General features: G+C 56.6%; 1 long non-coding RNA gene across 1 annotated transcript; it reads right to left on the bottom strand.

Moving 5' to 3' along the window:
- Positions 1-1,655: 1,655 nt before the first annotated feature.
- Positions 1,656-3,992, bottom strand: LOC116573584. The gene is made up of 3 exons (XR_004278885.1): positions 3,848-3,992; positions 2,827-3,106; positions 1,656-1,998 (listed from the first exon to the last, which is right to left on the bottom strand). It is a non-coding gene; the product is annotated as an uncharacterized LOC116573584 (long non-coding RNA).
- Between the last annotated feature and the right edge of the window lie 12,682 nt (positions 3,993-16,674).

Genomic DNA, 16,674 nt, shown 5'->3' with positions numbered 1-16,674 from the left:
TCCGTACCCAGCACTGCCTGAAAACCCTTCTTGCAGAAGAACGCACACTGTACGACAGCGCTGATACCAGATTTGAACCCGAAGCAGACAGTGCGTCCCTTTGCAAAGGGAAGTAGGTCCAGATGGACCAGTGGGTTTTTAAACTGTGTTAGGAGGTGCCTCAGGGCTTGTTGGGAGGATGCTCTCGGGGCCAGGGTGCCGGTCCCCTCATCAGCAGTTTTAGGCATGGTGGCCCCTCTGTTCGCAGGGACTCCCCTGGCTCTGTTTCTGCCTCCAGCTCTGCCACTGTGCCTTTGGGCTGGTTTGACACCTGTCACTCTCTCTCTTTCTCACAAAGATGAAGCGTCTCCTCCGATGGGGCTCAGGGAGGACACTGCAAGCTGGTCCCCGGAGAGCCGAGCACAGTGCCCAGCCAGGAGCCCAGCCAGTTCGTGTGGGCTCCTCTATGACCACTTTGACCACATCTGATTAGAGATTAGCTTTCATGTGAGTTTCACTTTGAACAAAAACGTTCTCGTGCTTAAACAAAATGTTTGGAAAATCCTGACCTTGTCCATCCTCTCAAGGACGAAAGAAGGTGTAAAAACTAGGGGTGTGTCATGACTCACACAGGCCCCACCCCACCCCATCCGGGGACACCGTAGCTTCAGGCCAGTCCCTGCGCTTCTTGGGGCCTGGCATCCCGTGGACCAGACTCACGGCTCCTGCAGTGCTGGTGTACCTCGGAGTTTCCTCTCCTCTTCAGGGATCTCAGATCCAGGCAGGATAAGACAGAAGGGGGCAGTGAGGAAGCCAGGAACACAGGGTGTGGGCTAGGGGAACAACCCAACCCGGACTCGGAGGCCGGTGCCCTGGGAGCAAAGTGAGCCATCGAGGGCTCGGGGCCCTGCAAACAATCCCCAACCACGTGCCCTTTGACAGGCAGGGACTGATAGGCGGGGCGATACCAGGCTTCCCAGGGACTTGTGGCATCAAAGGGTCTGCAGAGCCACCTCCCAGCACAGAACAGTGAATAACCGCCTGGATCCGCTGAAATGAACTGGTCCAGTGTTTCCAGGGAGGCAGGATCCAGGTCCCTGGCTGGGGCAGTGCCAGCCCAGGGAGGTAAAGACCCAGACCCAAAGTCTCACGGCCCTTCAGGAGGGGACATCTGGGATGTTATCTTGTGGGCAGAAAGACCTCACAGCATCTCCAGCATAAGGGTCCAAGACCCTTCCCTAGAGTAGGGCTGGTTCTTGATTTCTCAGAGGTCTGAGGCTCCCAGGGGCCAAAGACACCCTTGCCTGCCAGTACTGGGCTCTTGGAGGGGCCCAGACCTGGGGGCCGGACCTGGCACTTTCCCCACCTGATGGGAATGCCCAAGGAGGGCATGGTGGGCAGCTGTTCCCACCACTCCCTCACCTCAGGCAGCTTCATGGTGTGAGGCAGGTGCTGGGCAGCGGAAGAGCACAGACTTGAAGCAGTAGCCTCAGTCTGGGCCCAAGTCTTGCCTCCAACTCCTTCCTTATTCAGCAAATAATTATTTACCCTGTTGGCCACTGTTCCAGGTTCTGGAGTGGAGCAATGAACAACAACAACAAAAAAGACATAGATCCTTGTTTACCAGAAGCTTCTGAATAACAAGAAAAAGCAGTAAAATAGGTCAACTCAAGGAGAAAAACAAAGTAGGGAAGGGGTGAGACCCACAGAGAGGAGGGGCACTGTCAGAAGGAGAGGCCAGAACAGCCTCAGGGACAAGGGGGCATTAGAGTAAAGGTGTAAAGGGGGGAGGGGTCCTGCAGACCTGTGGGGGAAGAGCAGGCAGTGGGCACAGCAAGTGCAAAGGCCCAGAGGCAGGAGCTTGCCTGGCCTGTTCGAGGAATATTGAGGAGGCTGGCGTGGTTGGAAATGCGGGAATGAGCTTGAGAGCTGCGGGCGGAGAGCTCTGATGGCCATAGTCTGGAGTTTGCATGGGGCCTGGTGTCTCCCTGGAGTCATGCAGCCACTATGGACAGATAACTGTGAACGTGAAAATCCCAGGTTATGAGTAGACATGGCCATTGTATTTTTTGCTAATTTGATTTAACCTAATTTTTTTGCTAATTTGATTTATACTGATTCAACCCCAGTCAGTATGATATAGCTTTGGATGGGGCTGTATTTGGGTTCTCCAGAGAAACTAAACCAATGTGTGTGTGTGTGTGTGTGTGTGTGTGTAAAAAAGAGACTTGTTTTAAAGAATCAGCTCACATAATTATAGAGGCCAACAGCTCCTAAGATCTACAGGGTGAGTCAGAGCAAGCTGGAGCCCCACAAGAGCCGATGCACACAGCTGCAGTCCGAGTGCCTGAGCCTCGAGCCCCAGGGGGAGCCCGTGTTTCTGCTCTTCCTTTGCAGGAAGGCAAGCGGAGCTCCCTCCTACTTGGGCAAGCAGACGGGCCTAGCTTTTTGTTTTATTCAGGCCTTCCCCTAATTGGGTGAGTCCCACCGTGTTCGGAAGAACGGGGTCAGCTCCGCAGGTGTTTAAAGCGTGCTGACAGGGACGCCTGGGGTGCCTCAGTTGGCTAAGTTGACTGCGTCCAGCTCAGGTCATGATCCTGGAGTCCCGGGATGGAGTCCTGCATCGGGCTCCCCGCTCATCAGGGAGTCGGCTTCTCCCTCTGACCCTCTCCCCTCTCGTGCTCTCTCTCACTCTGTCTCTCAAGTAAACAAAGACTTAAAAAAACAAAAAACACAAAACCTGTGCAGGCATACTTAGAAGGGTTCCATGTTTGGCTCATCAACTTGAAATTCAGAATTTTTTAGCATGAGGCCCCACAGTTTCATTTTGTACTTCACTCCACTCACCAACATAGCAGGTCCCCAGCAGAGATAACCTCGACTTCTTCACCGAGTTCTTACGCCCAACACAGAGCACGTGCTTCACGAACGCCGGTGTCACCACTGGCTCCCAGCACGTACGTCCCGCTCGGGGCCTCCCTGGGCCAGAGAGGAAAGCGTGCCTAGCGCCTATCCTGCGGGACTTTATGGTCCAGGGAGATCACAGCGTGAGATGCCCCCATGGGGAGACCAAGGCACACCTCCTAGTTCTTGCTCTTTGTTGGGGATTGAGGAGATTGGAAGGACCCTAGGAGGAAAGGGGGAGAGAGTGGGGGCGGTCCCGGGAGCTGGAGAAAGCCATGTGGGGCGAGGGGAGCACCGGGGGAGAGGGCCCCCGAGCTGGGGTCCTGACTGGCGACAGCGAGGAACCTGGCCCTCTGAGGCCACCCCCTGCAGGCTTACTGCCCCCTGGCTGGGGACCTGGCAGATCAAGGTTCTACTGGCCGACCGTGTCCTCTGAGCAGGCCGGTCTCTCTGCCCAGGTCCTCAGCCAGCAAATGGGGAAAATGACACGCATGAAGAAACATGGCAAAATGCACACGGAAGGATACCTGGTAGAGGGTAAAGACTATTGTACACCCAAGGGGAGGGCAGGGGGCTTCTGGGGATGCCTGGAGATGCGAGGCCCCCTCTGACCTTGAAGGTCTCCCCCAAAATGCCCCGGAGCCCCCTGGCACTGTTGTAAGCTGCTCACCAGCAGAAAGGCCCTGGCCTCGCTCTCAGGCCTCAAAGCCCCCACCGCACCCCCACTACCCACCCCATGTCCTTTCTCCCCAAGGAGCCCAGGATCCCCCTTTAAAGGCCGGGTGGGGTCATATCGCCTCCCTCTGCTCCGCACCCTGGGCTCCTGTCCTTGGAGACTGAAATGCTGAGTCCCAATATGCCCCCTTCTCTCCACTCCCGAGACCTGGTCTCCCACGGCGGGTCCCCCAGTGCCAGCACCAAGGGCACACTGGCTTCTTCTGCACGTTGAATCTCTAGCTCGTACCATCTTGGGGCCTTTACCCTTGCTGTTCCCTCTGGCCGGAACCGTTCTCCCACGAGGGTGTCTCCCCTCCATGGCCAACTCCTCCACTTCAGTCACTTCCTGCTCGGATGCCCCCTCCTCAGACAGGCCTCTCCTGACCCCACCCCTCCCCCACCACTCATTTCATCACTATCACGTGCTTTTCCTCTCCTTGCTGTATTGTCATCACTGCGTGCATCGTGACATACTGAATTTCTCTTGGTTATGTTCTGTCCCCCCATCAGAATACAAGCCTCACAGAGGTGGGGACTTTTAGTTTGTTCCTGTTGTTCTTATATCCTTAACACAGAAGATGAGGCCTAGCACAGGTGAGGCACTTGGTTACCTAGAAAAACAGGTATAGAAACTGAGGTTCAAGAAGACCATGGGCTCTGCTGCTAACCCCCAGCTCTGGACCTGAGACTGGTCCCTGGGCCATGGTGAGCAAGCCAATGAAGACCTAGCTCTCCGGCAGGGACAAGGCTTTGGGCAGGTCCTGGTTGCATTTCCTGGTTTCTACTGTGTAAGTACTTCTGCCGTCGCTGATTTCGAGTTATGGGCACGGCGCTGAATGCTGAGTTGGGAAGACATGTGTCCCACGGGCTTTGGAAAAGAGCTGGTATCTCCCTGCTGTGCCTTCCTGTGCTAGACTGTTTAATACGGCAGGGGAAAGAATTTCTGCTGTACGCCCCCCCCAGCCCGAATCCCACTTCATATTCAAGAAAATGCCCTCAGATGAGTTCCTGGATTGTCCCAGGCCTCAGTTTCCCCCTCTGTATGATGTTCCCATCCTTGTGTCCCAAGGGTCCTGGAGGCCTGGTCATGCGCAGTTCCCCTGTAGAACACCAGGGGGCAGCCTTTCCCCATCGAAGAGGCCAGAGGCTGTAATTCTCTCCAACAGCACATCCTTCTTAGCTGAACCCTACCTGGTCCTGGGGGCCCTGAAACGCTAATGAATCAGTGTTTGTGCCCAGCCTGGGGCAGGCATCCACATAAAGAGCTCATTGTCTGTACTGAGGCCTTTTGTTCCAGCCGTGGCCCAGGGAAACTGGGATTGGGCTGGAGGCCGGATGGTTCTCTGCTGGTCATCCCTGGGGGGTGCTGGCGCGGAAGGACCCCTGCGGGGCCCTCTCTCCTCTCCCCGCCTTTGCCACCCCCACCATCTTTGACAGGGGGTGCTTCTCACCTGTGCCCTTGACTCTGTCTTGCTCCCGCAGCCAGGCCAGCCTGCCCCCACCTGGAGTTTCCTTCTTCTAGTCTCATTTAATCCAGCCGGACTTGGTGAGCGAGTGCTGTGAGCTGGGGTTTTAGCTGGAATTTTGGCTCCATCTCCTTTTCTCATCCACTGCAGTGGAGGGACAGGGCTCAGGGACATATTCTTGGTGAGCGCAGGCTTTGGGACTTCTGTTCATGTGGAATCAGCCACGCCAGTCCCTATGGCAACCTCACCTCCACTCCCCTGACTCACTGTAGCCCATGGGCCTCTCTCCACCCTCCCAACTCCCTGGCTACTCTCCACCTGAGGGCCTTTGCACCTGCTGCTCCCTCTCCCCAGCGCTGTCCACCAACTTGCCTTTTAGGCTCCTGCTGTATCCCTCCTACCAGACCCCATCTGTCTTCCCTGCCCCCCAGGACTCTGTCGGAAGCCCCCAGGCTGGGCCTAGACCCTGGCACTGTCTACGGATAGAAGCCATTTGTCCTGGCTTGTGAAGGTGGGTTTGGTTCCACTCAAGAAAGCACAGCAGCTCCTCCAGCTGTGAACCCCGCCCCCCCACCCAGCTGGCCTCCAGCGGCAGACACTGCTGACCTGAGCCCGGAGACTCCGTTCCAGGTGGAAGAGTGTGCAGTCCACCCAAGTAGGGCTCCATCTCGAGCATCAGCCTTGGGCCCAGGTCAGGAAATAAGTCTGAGCCTGAAAGAAATTAGGCTCCGAGGCCCCAGTCAAGCGTTATCTGCCTTGTAGCAAAGCCCACCCACAGGCCTCGAGTGGCAGCACCAGAGTCTGATGCACGGGCACACACTTGAAGGCAAATCAAAGATTCTAGCAGTGTGGGCGTGGGCAAGTCTGCTGGGACTCAGTTTACCATCTGTGACGCTGGAGGTGATAGCATCTGCATTCCAGGCCTGGGCGGCCATCTCTGCTGAAGGACAGGCCAGCAAGGTGACCTGGGGCACTGGCTCTTGTGGCTCGGGGCAGCCAGGAGTCTGAGCTGCTCTTTCATCCCTGCCTGCCCCGAGAGTCTCATGAACAGGGCGCCCGGGTCCCAAGCCCGCTGTATGGGCCTTACCTGGTTCCTTGCACCTGGGGCCCCACAGGCACCATAACAGCGAATCACTGCATTTCCTCTTTGAGGAAAGTGGTGGATCTGAGCCTCCAGCACTTTTGGAAAACCCTGGAGCGGGAAGCCAGTGGTTGTCTTTTCTCAGTATCCTTCGTTTCCTGTCTCCTGGGCGCTGAGGGTCTTTGTCCTGAAAAGCCTCAGCCCCAGCGCAAGATCTCAATGTGATCCACCAAAGGTTGAAGAGGGGACGGCTTCTGCCTGCTGTCTTCCACTTTACCTCACCCCGACTGAGCCCACCCCGACCTCCCAGTGGGAGCAGTTACGGCCCCAGTGCTCTGAGCACGACTTTGGTTTGGACAGACCCAGATTTAAATCCCAGCGGGCCCTGCCCTCGAGTTGCCTCTGGCTCTCAGCCTCCTCCGCTTTTAGGTGAGGACAGAAAGAAGCCCATCCTTCAGGAAAGGGTTGCAGCCAGAGCTCCACGCAGGACTGACGTGCTCCGCTGGGGTGTCCTAAGGGGCTGTGTATTTTGCTAACAGGAGTGTAGCATGGGAGGAGGGTGAGGAATGTCACCTGGCGGTGTCTTAGTCTGCCTTTCTGCAGGAGAAGAGACAGTTCGTACAGGGGCATGGAAGGTTCGACTCTCCAGGACTATTGCTCCCATAAAAACGAAAGCACACTCTGTGCTGAGGGACAAGGCTCGACTGCTAAGATAGTTCATGCTGGGGTTTAAAAATACAAACATGGGGGCACTGGGAGCTTCATTTGGTTAAGTGACCGGCTCCCAGTTTCGGCTCAGGTCCTGGGATTGAGCCCCTGATCATCTCCTCCCTCAGTGGGGAATCTGCTGGAGATGCGCTCTCTCTCCCACCCCCTGCACACCCCGCGTGGTAGGCATGCTCTCGCTAAATAAATAAAACCTTTAAAAAATAAAAATACAAAAAGAACCCCCTCCTCTGGGATGATGAGCAGCCTTGATGGGATTGACAGAGGCAACAGCAGGGGGGAGTTTCCCTGTGTTCCTGAACCTGAAGCTGAGCCTGTTTTTCCACCGGCAGAAAGTGCCGGCTGGCTGGTGGGGTGGGTCTGTTCCTGGTGCTCCCAGGGAGGACCAAGGCTGAGGCTGGAGGCCCAGGGCAGACCTCCTGGTCAGAGCAGGGCTGTCCCCCTCAGTCCCAGACCATGGGGCTCTGGCCCTTACCCGAGGCGGCCGTCCCCGCGTCTGCTAACCTACAGGTCGCTCTGCTCACCGTCCTGAGTCTCCCTTGCCTTGAGGAGGTCTCTCTTCTCTCCAGCTGTGATTTGCAGCAACCTCTGTAATTCGATCTTATAATAATATCCCCGAGAAGACGGTGCTTGGTGCCGAGATTGCATTTTTTACTTGTTTGTTTATTTATCTAATTTGTTCATCCCTTTTGTGACGAAGGTGGAGAGCAGACGCTATTCAAGGACACTGAAGCCCACGGCCACGGCTTGCTGGGCTGGGCCAGGCTGCAAGGCGGTCACCCCACCCCCTCTCCCAGCCACAGCGGTCTCGGGCTGGGGTCTCACTGGAACTTTCTGGGCTCCCCGTACCCCGGCACTCCAGGAGGCGTGGGGGGGGGGTGGGGAGGACAAGAGGGTCCTTGTGCTGTGCAGTGGGGTGTCAGATCGCCACCCTCAGGCTGCACACCTGCTCACCAAGAAGCCACAGAACTAGCGTGTAATGCAGGCTCAGTGGAAGGCGGCTCCTTTCCAGTCCATGGCAGACACAGCGACATGTCTCCCCACCTCCTAGGGGCTTCAGGATCCAGGGGATAGACGGAGCACAGACCCCCGGCTCCTGAGGGCTCCTCAGCCCCTCCTTCTGGCTGGAGTTCAGAGACATTTAATAGAGCGTCAGCAACTGCTGCCAGGCCCCACAATCCTGCCTGAGGGCAGCATCCCCTGTCCCAGTCCCTACTCCCAAGTCCCTTTGTGCCCTAGAGCTCAGCCCCTAGCCCTGGCCTCCAGGCGCCTTCCTTGGCCCCACCACGATGTGGAAGAGCCCACGGGGAAGACCATTCCCCCTAAAGTTCTGTTTCAGGTAGGATTCTTGGTAGCAGCTTAAGACGAACATCAGAAGGACACTGGGAGCAGGGGGCTGAGACTCCCGGGGTCCCCTCTGGGGCCCGTCAGGGATGACTCCGCTCCACCCACACTCCTTTCGTGGGTAATCGCTGCCGACAGACGTTTCTGTGTGGCCCACAGTCCCACCCCTTGGCTGAGGCCAGCCATGGAGATGAGCAGGTAAACACCAACGGGGAGACAGATTCCTGGCTGGCAACGTGGGCGGCCAGGCAGCAGGCACCCAAATGCCGGCGTCCACGGGCCCCAGGGCCTGGGGGCTCGGCCCTCCTGAAGGTCCTCGTGAGCCTGGCAGGGCAGCAGGAGAGGATCCTGTCCAGATTCCTGAGACGTGGCCCTGGCTGCAGGGTGCAGGGCCGACCCCTGTGTAGCCACAGTCTGGGGAAGCCACGTCCGTCTGCAGGTCCCACGTGCCTCCCAGAGAACGTGCCGTGTGATCGCTGCAGAGCAGAAGGTGGGCCACGCGCTGGGCCTGTCTCCGAGGGAGCTTCCCAGGGCACTGGGGCCTGCTGGTTCTCAGAGGACCGTCCAAGGGGAGGGTGTGCTCCGCGGACCCGCTCCACGCTCTCCCACAGGAGCTGGGCTGCTGCCTCCGAGGCCGCACATCTTTTCAGCCACAAAGACAAAATCCATTCTTCTCCCTTTCTTTCCCTCCTCCCTCAAAGAAGCCCTTTTCGGGGTGAATCTTGTGGGCTGTGCCTTTGAACCTGGAACCAGCTCAGGCCTGCGGCACTTCCCTCCTCTGCTTCTAAACCCCCAAGGCCCAGCCCGAGGCCAGCCCCTGCCTCCTCCCCTTCGGCCCCCTTTCCTGTGGATCTCCTGCCTCCCCGGGTCCCTCGCACCCAGTCACTGAGCACGAATGACTCGCTGCAAAACCCTCTTGGTCCCCAGCCCGGGACAGGCAGCCTGGTGAGCACTGGCGGAAACTGGGACGGAACAAGCCACTGAGGCAGCAAGCATCGGGATGGCGGCTTGGACGGGGACCCTCACACTACACCTGGGGGCCCGTGCCTTGGAGGATGAGAAGATGGGGTGTCAGCGAGGCCGAGGCCGCCTGAATTGGCGCAGGGTGGAGTGTGACGAAGGAGCAGAGCTTTCCCGCTCCTCCCCCTTCCCCTCTCCCTCCCCCCCTCCCCTCTCCCTCCCCCCCCCTCCCCCCCTCCCCTCTCCCTCCCCCCCTCCCCTCTCCCTCCCCCCTTCCCCTCCCCAACTTTGCCTTCCCCCTCCCCCTGCTGGTCACGCTTCTCCCCCACCCCCTTCTTCCTCCCCAGCCGAGGGTCTTATTGGGGAGCAGAGGGTTATACCCCGGGTGACTACCCCAGACTCAAGACCCGGCGTGTGGGGACTCTGCCCTCAGGGGAAATCCTCAGGGGGGTGAGCTGCCCCAGGGTGAGGCTGCCTACGGGCTCCGTCCAAACCCCGCTTCTGCACTTGCCCGCCAAGCATCTCCAAATGGAGTACGTGCCTCCCCACGTCCAGTTCTGCCATCTGCAAAAAGCACGTGGCGAATGGCATCTATCCCCGGGACGGCCGAAAGTCTCCGGGAGGAGAGCCCCCTCACATGCTCTCCACCCCGTCTACCTGACCACTGATCAGTGTTCAGCAAACATCCGACGCTGTCTCTGTCGCGTTACTCCCTTTGAAATCGTGTTCAAACAGCTGGAAAGCTGAGGAACCGATGGGGTGTCAATCCAGATGTGTGCTGCCCGTTCCCGATGCGCCCGCGCGCCATGCTGGTTTTTAGCCCAAGTCCTTGACCTGGCCTCAGTCAGGGGTTCTGTACAGCAGGGACAGCCTTGTGTCCTGGAGCCCCACAGACTTGGTATCCTGCGCCACCGCTGCCGGCTCCACGGTCGCGGGACCCGTTTGCCGGGTCAGTTCCGTCCCCACCATGTCCCTCGCGCCCAGGACAGCAGCTGACGTGTGAGGTGCTCATACGCGTTTGTCAGTTGAACGTATGTGACGTAACATTGTGGAGTCTCAGTTTCTGCCGCCGCAAAGGGGACTCATAACAGAACGTGCCTCCAAGGGGCAGCTGCGGGCATGAGGTGAGATGTGGGACTAGCGAGCGCCTAGCACGCAGCCTGGGAAAGGCCACCCGGGGAACGGACGTGGGGTGCGTGGGCAGGTCACGCCGGATGAGCCCGTGGCTCCCGGGGACCTGGAATTCTCAGGTGAGCACAGCCACCCCTTCTGCTGCCTTTTTGCAAAGCACAGGAATTCTACCTTTCCATAAAGACCTCTGGAGATGTATTTGTTAAAATCCAGCAAGTCTCAGCAAAATAAACCCTGAGCACGTCTGTGAGAACGCAGGGGCGACTTTGGATGGATTCTTGGGCCCAGGCTTGAGGACACGGCCGGCCACTCGAGGCCGGGCTCTGTGGCATTCACTGGGGGGTCCTGCGCTCCGGCGCCCCACGGGGCCATGGCTTCCATCCCCTAACAGCTTAGGAAAAGCAAGCCAGTGCAGGGCTGTTCCCTCCGCCAATACTGAACTGCCCTCGGAAGCTTGCCACGGGCTGCTGAGCCAAGGGATAGAAAGAAGATTGAGAGTTTATATATTTTTAAATCAAGGAATTCTAATTCCAATAAAAAATAATGTCCTTCCATGGCCAATTGCCATTTCCCTGCTTTCTTCTTCTCTTTTTAATAAAAATTTTTATTGTGCACATTAGGTTAACCAGACCTGAGCACAGCCTCTCTCAGAGACTCCGAGTCACTCGAGGGGAACCGCAGCAGGCTCCTGCCTGGATTTTGAAATCAGGCAGCCCCTGGGGAAGGACGGGGTTCACACGGGCTCCAGGGAGAGCGACCAGGCAGGTCTTTTGATAAATTTGTCCCCGAAAAAAGTAAAAATCGTATTCACACTTTTTAACATAGGGATTCTGGTTCTAATTGTGCAGAGGCCATTTCCAACCCTGCTGTCTAGTCCCCCAGGTTCATACACCAAGTAGCAACATTAGGATCGGTCCTGTCGGACTCAGGTCGAGAGAATGTTCTCTTCTCCTGAGTCAGACAGGACCGATCCTAATGCTGCTACTTGATGTATGAACCTCGGGGAAACCAGTGAGCATCTCTGCATTCCCGCTTCGTTATGGATCAAATATGGAGCGATCATCCCTGCCTCGGAGCATGTAGAGAAGATCAGAGCATCGAGTACACACACAGTCTGGGGCACGAGCCTGGACCAGTGATGTTCAGTATGTGGCCATACCAAGATGATGACGACAACGGTCATAGGATGCTCAGAACGTGGTCAGTAGCAACTCCACATTTTTCTGTCCATTGAACCAGCGGTAAGTGCCCAATGGGCGGTAGGTACATTCAGAAGGGTTTACTGACTAGCTAATTCGAAGTAACAACCAGCCCCAAAACTCAGTGGCTTAAAATGACAATCTTTCATTATGTAGAGCTCATGAATCAAGGCTGGGGATTGGTTGATCTCAGCTGGGCTTAGCTGATGTTGGCGGAGTTTGGTCACAAATCTGAGAGTCGCTGGCTGCTGGTTGGTGCAGACTGGCCTCTCTAGGGCTCCTGGGAGACCCCAGCTGTGCAAGCGAGAGCAAGCAGAAACACGCGAGTCCCTCAGAACCAGGTTTAGGACCGGTTTTCCGTAGTATCTGCCACAGACTATGGAGCAGAGCAAGCCCCAGATCCAAGGGGCAGAGAGACCTGACGCCACCTCCTTAGTGGGAGAAACTGCCACGTCACCAAGCAACTGTGGTCACGGAAAGGCACGAAGAATTGAGGCCACCTATATGGCCAGCTTGTCACCGAAGGTTTGTGGGTGGCAGTAAAAAAAAACCAAGAGGATGCCCTAGGAAAACTCGGTCTTGCAGGATCAGTCGTAAAGGGATCACGGGGTAGGCCTGGGGACTACCAGCCTCCGCTCCCCCATTGGGGGCCTTTCCTGGGGCTCTGGGGTTTTCTGGATGCTGGCTTTTCCTGGATGCTGCTGGGGCCGCCCACAGGACCCCAGCTGCACGGGGTCATAACTATGGCTGAACCAGAGAGCTGGGTGCAGGCCAAGGAGACACGGGGATAAGTCAGTAGCCCCAAGACGGGAGGAGGGGGCTGCAGGTACCTGACTGTAGTCACACCAAATAGCCCCGAGTCCTTTCTCTCTCTGGGCCTCCATCGTCTCTCCAGGGCCCTCACTACAGCCTCATGCGAAGGGCCAAGAGTCTGACTCTCCCTGTCTGTCAGCTCCCCCCTCCTCCAGCTGGAGAGCCTGCTTCTTTCTGGTCATTCATCAACAACGGTGGCACTCTTTCAAAGGGACAGTAAGCAACACCCCAGAGCCTCCTTGTGTACCCACCAGCCTTTGTCCCCTGACATAACCAAACCAGAGACTTTCTGAAACCAGGCTGGCTGGCTCACGTGGGTCCTGGAGGACCTGAAGGGATCAAAATGGGGCCAACCACGCAGAGCAACTGTAGGAGGATGAGGGCTGCGGGGCAGGGCATGGGGGTGCTGGCTGGAGCTCTGCCTTGCCATGGCATGAAGGCACCTGCAGCGCTGGGGGCCTCCTGAGTCCTTGTCTAAGAGTCAGGAGAGCCCCAGAATCCAGCCTCAGCCACCACTCACGTGCTGTGGGACACACACAGGCCAGCTTCCCTCTCTGGGATTCACACCTGAAAATGAGGAGCGTACACCTGCCTCTTCGAGCTGGCAGGAGGACCCACGGACAGAATGAGCCCACAGCCCTGGGCACGGCACCAGGCACAGAGGAAGTGCCTCAGGATGCTAGACAACACTGGTGCCAAACAAACAGACGCAGGAGAAACCCAGCCGGGCCTGTCTGCCCTGGGAAGAGCTCAGTGTTCTTTGTAGACCTGCTCTTTGGGGGGTCTTTTTTTTTTCTTTCTTTCTTTTTAAGAGAGTGAGCAGGGCATGGGGGATGGAGAAAGGGCAGAGGGAGAGGGAGAGAATCTGCATCAGGGCCCCACATACAGTGTAGAGCCCAAAGCAGGGCTCGATCTCACGACCCTGAGATCGTGACCTAAGCCGAAATCAACAGTCAGACGCTTAACCAACAGAGCCACCCAGACGCCCCTGGGGGGTATTTCGTAAGTCTTGTTTCTGTGCTTGCCCCCGGATCAACTCTTCTGCAGCTGGAATGACCTAACAAAGGCAAGGGTTTTATCTGTCATCCTGTTCTCTTGTTCTAGATGCTGACGATCATGCCGAGCGGGCCGGAGGCCGGGGGCTGGACACAGAGTCTGTAATATAAGGCTGTGAGTTGCAAAGGTATGAGCTCCTCTAACCTCATAAGGACCCTCCAGGGCAGACAGTGTCATAACCCCACTCTACAGATGGACACAGTGAGCAAGGAGCTGAAACGGCCTGCCTGGAGCCACACAGCCAGTGGAACCAAGACTGGATCACGGTCCCCTAGTCTGGGTCCAGTCCCCCTTCCCAGTACGTCCCAGCTGTGCGAGGAGCACTAGGTGGCGACTTGAGCCACACGTGCCCTCCAGGGGACGAGGCCAAGGTCTTTGCAGGCTTGCCCACTATCGAGACAGGAGGACTTTGGGTGCAGTTGTTTCAGGACCCAGGAAATCAGGATGACAGCAGTTGGTTGTGGACAAGGGGTCGGACACTCCCAACGAGCTCATCACGTGGGGAGTGTCACGGTCACAGGGAGCTCAGGACAAGGCCAGAGCGGAAGACCCAGACTGTGGTGCCCTGCTGGGTACCCACCATGAATCACACACTCTGTCTTACAGGCATTTCCATTTTTCCCGATTCCAAAACTAAAACATGGCTCTTCTCTTACCTGGAGCAGATGTTAATTTGCAATGCAGAAGGCTCCTCTTGTCGATGATTTCCCATTATCCTTATAATTGCCCCCGCATATAGTGCTCGATAAAGTTATAAACCTGTCCTCCGGGAACACCAAGTCAATAACAGGGTTATTGATTAGGTGGTGAAAATGGTCTCTGGTGCTCTCGAGTCGGGGCGACCTGCCAGGCTGTCCTTTAGGAGGGCTGACTGAGGACTCAGGGCCACGGGGCCACAGCGGCACAGCTGGGGAGGGTGGCGGCCCTCGTTAGTGGGGTTTTACTAGAAAAGAGCTGGGGGGGACAGCATGGACACCAGGGGGCTTTTCCAGGCATCTGTAAGCGCCCTACAAAGTGCTTTGGGCCACTCTGCGCAGAGCCATGGGTCGTTCTAGGTTGTTTGGCAAAGACAACCCACCTGGGTTTGAATCCCGACTCCTGTACTTGCCAGCTGTGAGCCCTTGGGTGAGTCGCTTCACCTAAGTCCAGGGCTTCTGGGACATAAAATAAAGGTGATCCTAAATCTTTGCTTATCTCCTCGAGGGTGGGGAGGGGTTAAGTGAATCCAACCAAGTAAAGGGCTGAACAGATTGCTGGACACTCGGTGTCACTGAGGAAATGCAGCTGTTGCCGCTGACTCTTTGAAACCCAGAATTTTCCAGGTTATAGCTTTACGCCGGCTGTCCTCGTGGTGTGAGAGGTCAAGAATGGACATTTTAACTAACGTTTATTGAGCACTTTCCAGGCAGCAGGTGCCGAGCTAGGCACCGAGGAACAAAGTCCAACAAGATTTGGTCCCCGCTCTCAAGGAGCTCCTACATGACTTGGGGTCACAGGTGCGAAGCCCATCATTGCCATAAAGCAGGCTGATGCCCTGACAAAGCAAGTCGGGATCCGGGGCACTGCAGGAAGCAGGGGACGGCAGCCACGTGAGGTTCCCCGGGCAGGAATAAGCAGAGCGTGTCGAGTGCCCGCTATTAAGTTGGTGTTAGTATGATTATTACCGCTGCGTTTTCGGGAGATGGAACCATGTCTCTGAGAGGCCAGGTTACATGACAATTAAAGGAAGGAGGGAGCTTTGAGCTCGGGTGACCAACAATCCCACCTTGCCTGGGACTTTCAGTATCAAAACCAAGAAAGCTCCAGGCAGACCAGGTCAAGTCGCTCACCCTGCTCAGAGCTATGCCTGCATTTCTGGTCTTCTCACTGCAACCTTGGCCTGAAGCCTACTCTCCAACTGGTGGCTCGAGGCCCTTCTCGTGGGCTCTCTTAGGGGTTCTTCAGGCTGCTCCAAGGCACACCTACTGTCCTCATGGAGCCTCAGAGACCCACCCGCACACAGTTCACCTGACCCTCACATCTGCACTGGGTGGGCAAGGAGAGGCAAGGCCATCGCGGTGATTCTGGGACAAGGAAGAAGCCATAACCTGCCAAGGTCACAGCGCTGGGATGGGCAGGATGGGCACCCGGAGTCTACACTTTTGCCCACTTGTCCTTGCTCTGTCTTTGGCGGTGTGAACTCCATCAGAAACGCAAGCTTCTATTTGGGTGTGGGTGTGGTGCTGACGTCCAGGTTCCCCGCGAGGTGCTCACTCAGCACTCAACTGGCCTGCGAGGGAGCCAGTGAGATAGAGAGCTGGAGGGTGGGCTGCTGGGGGGAGGGGGGGGGGTTGGCGGAACGGCAGCAAAGGAAATAAACAGAGGGGCGCCTGGGTGGCTCAGTCGGTTAAGCCTCTGCCTTCAGCTCACGTCATGATCTCAGGGTCCTGGGATCGAGCCCCAAGTCAGGGTCCCTGCTCAGCAGGGAGTTGGCTTCTCCCTTTTTTCTCTCGCTCTCTCCCTCTCTCTCTCTCTCTCTCTCTCTCAAACAAATAACCTTTTTTTAAGAAAGGAAATAAACAGAAATGAGTTGCTCGATGTGCCTGGCGGGAGCCTGGCCTCCTCGGGGCCCTTCTCCTCCCCTTGATTCACTGTCATGACCCACACCTTGCTCCAGGCAATGGCAGATATTGTAGAAATCATACTTAGGAATTTGCTAGATGATACAGTTATTTCCGGGGCGCCCTTAGACCCACAGCTCTCGGAATCATCCTTAGAGCAAGTGGCTCCTCTGGGACCCGCATGAGAAGCATGTCCATGAGCAAGGCACTGATGATGCGGGCAGGGAGAGAGGGAATCACACCAAGCCTTCAGTTCCCTCCTCTGCTCCCATAAAGCAGCACATACCTCTCAACTCGGACGTGACGGGCAGGATGGGACCCTCGACTGCCCATCATATGACAGATGGACGTTAAAATCCTATCTTGTTGGGATTGGGAGGGAGATAAACCATAAGTGACTCTTAATCTCACAAAACAAACTGAGGGTTGCTGGGGGGAGGGGGAGAAGGGGAGTGGGGTTATGGACATTGGGGGGGGTGTGCTTTGGTGAGTGCTGTGGGGTGTGTGGACCTGGCGATTCACGGACCTGTACCCCTGGGGATAAAAATATATGTTTATAAAATATAAAAAATTAAAAAAAAAATCCTATCTTGTTGCTTTCAGTTTCCTGGTTACCTGCCAAACCCACCATGTGAAGGGGCAAAGCTCTGGAGGGGCACACCCCCCTTCCATCCCCTTCCATCCCCCCCAATTAAACT

This window comes from Mustela erminea, chromosome 14, assembly GCF_009829155.1.
Source record: "Mustela erminea isolate mMusErm1 chromosome 14, mMusErm1.Pri, whole genome shotgun sequence".
Taxonomy (NCBI): Eukaryota; Metazoa; Chordata; class Mammalia; order Carnivora; family Mustelidae; genus Mustela; species Mustela erminea.
This window is presented reverse-complemented; position numbering and strand designations above follow the sequence as displayed.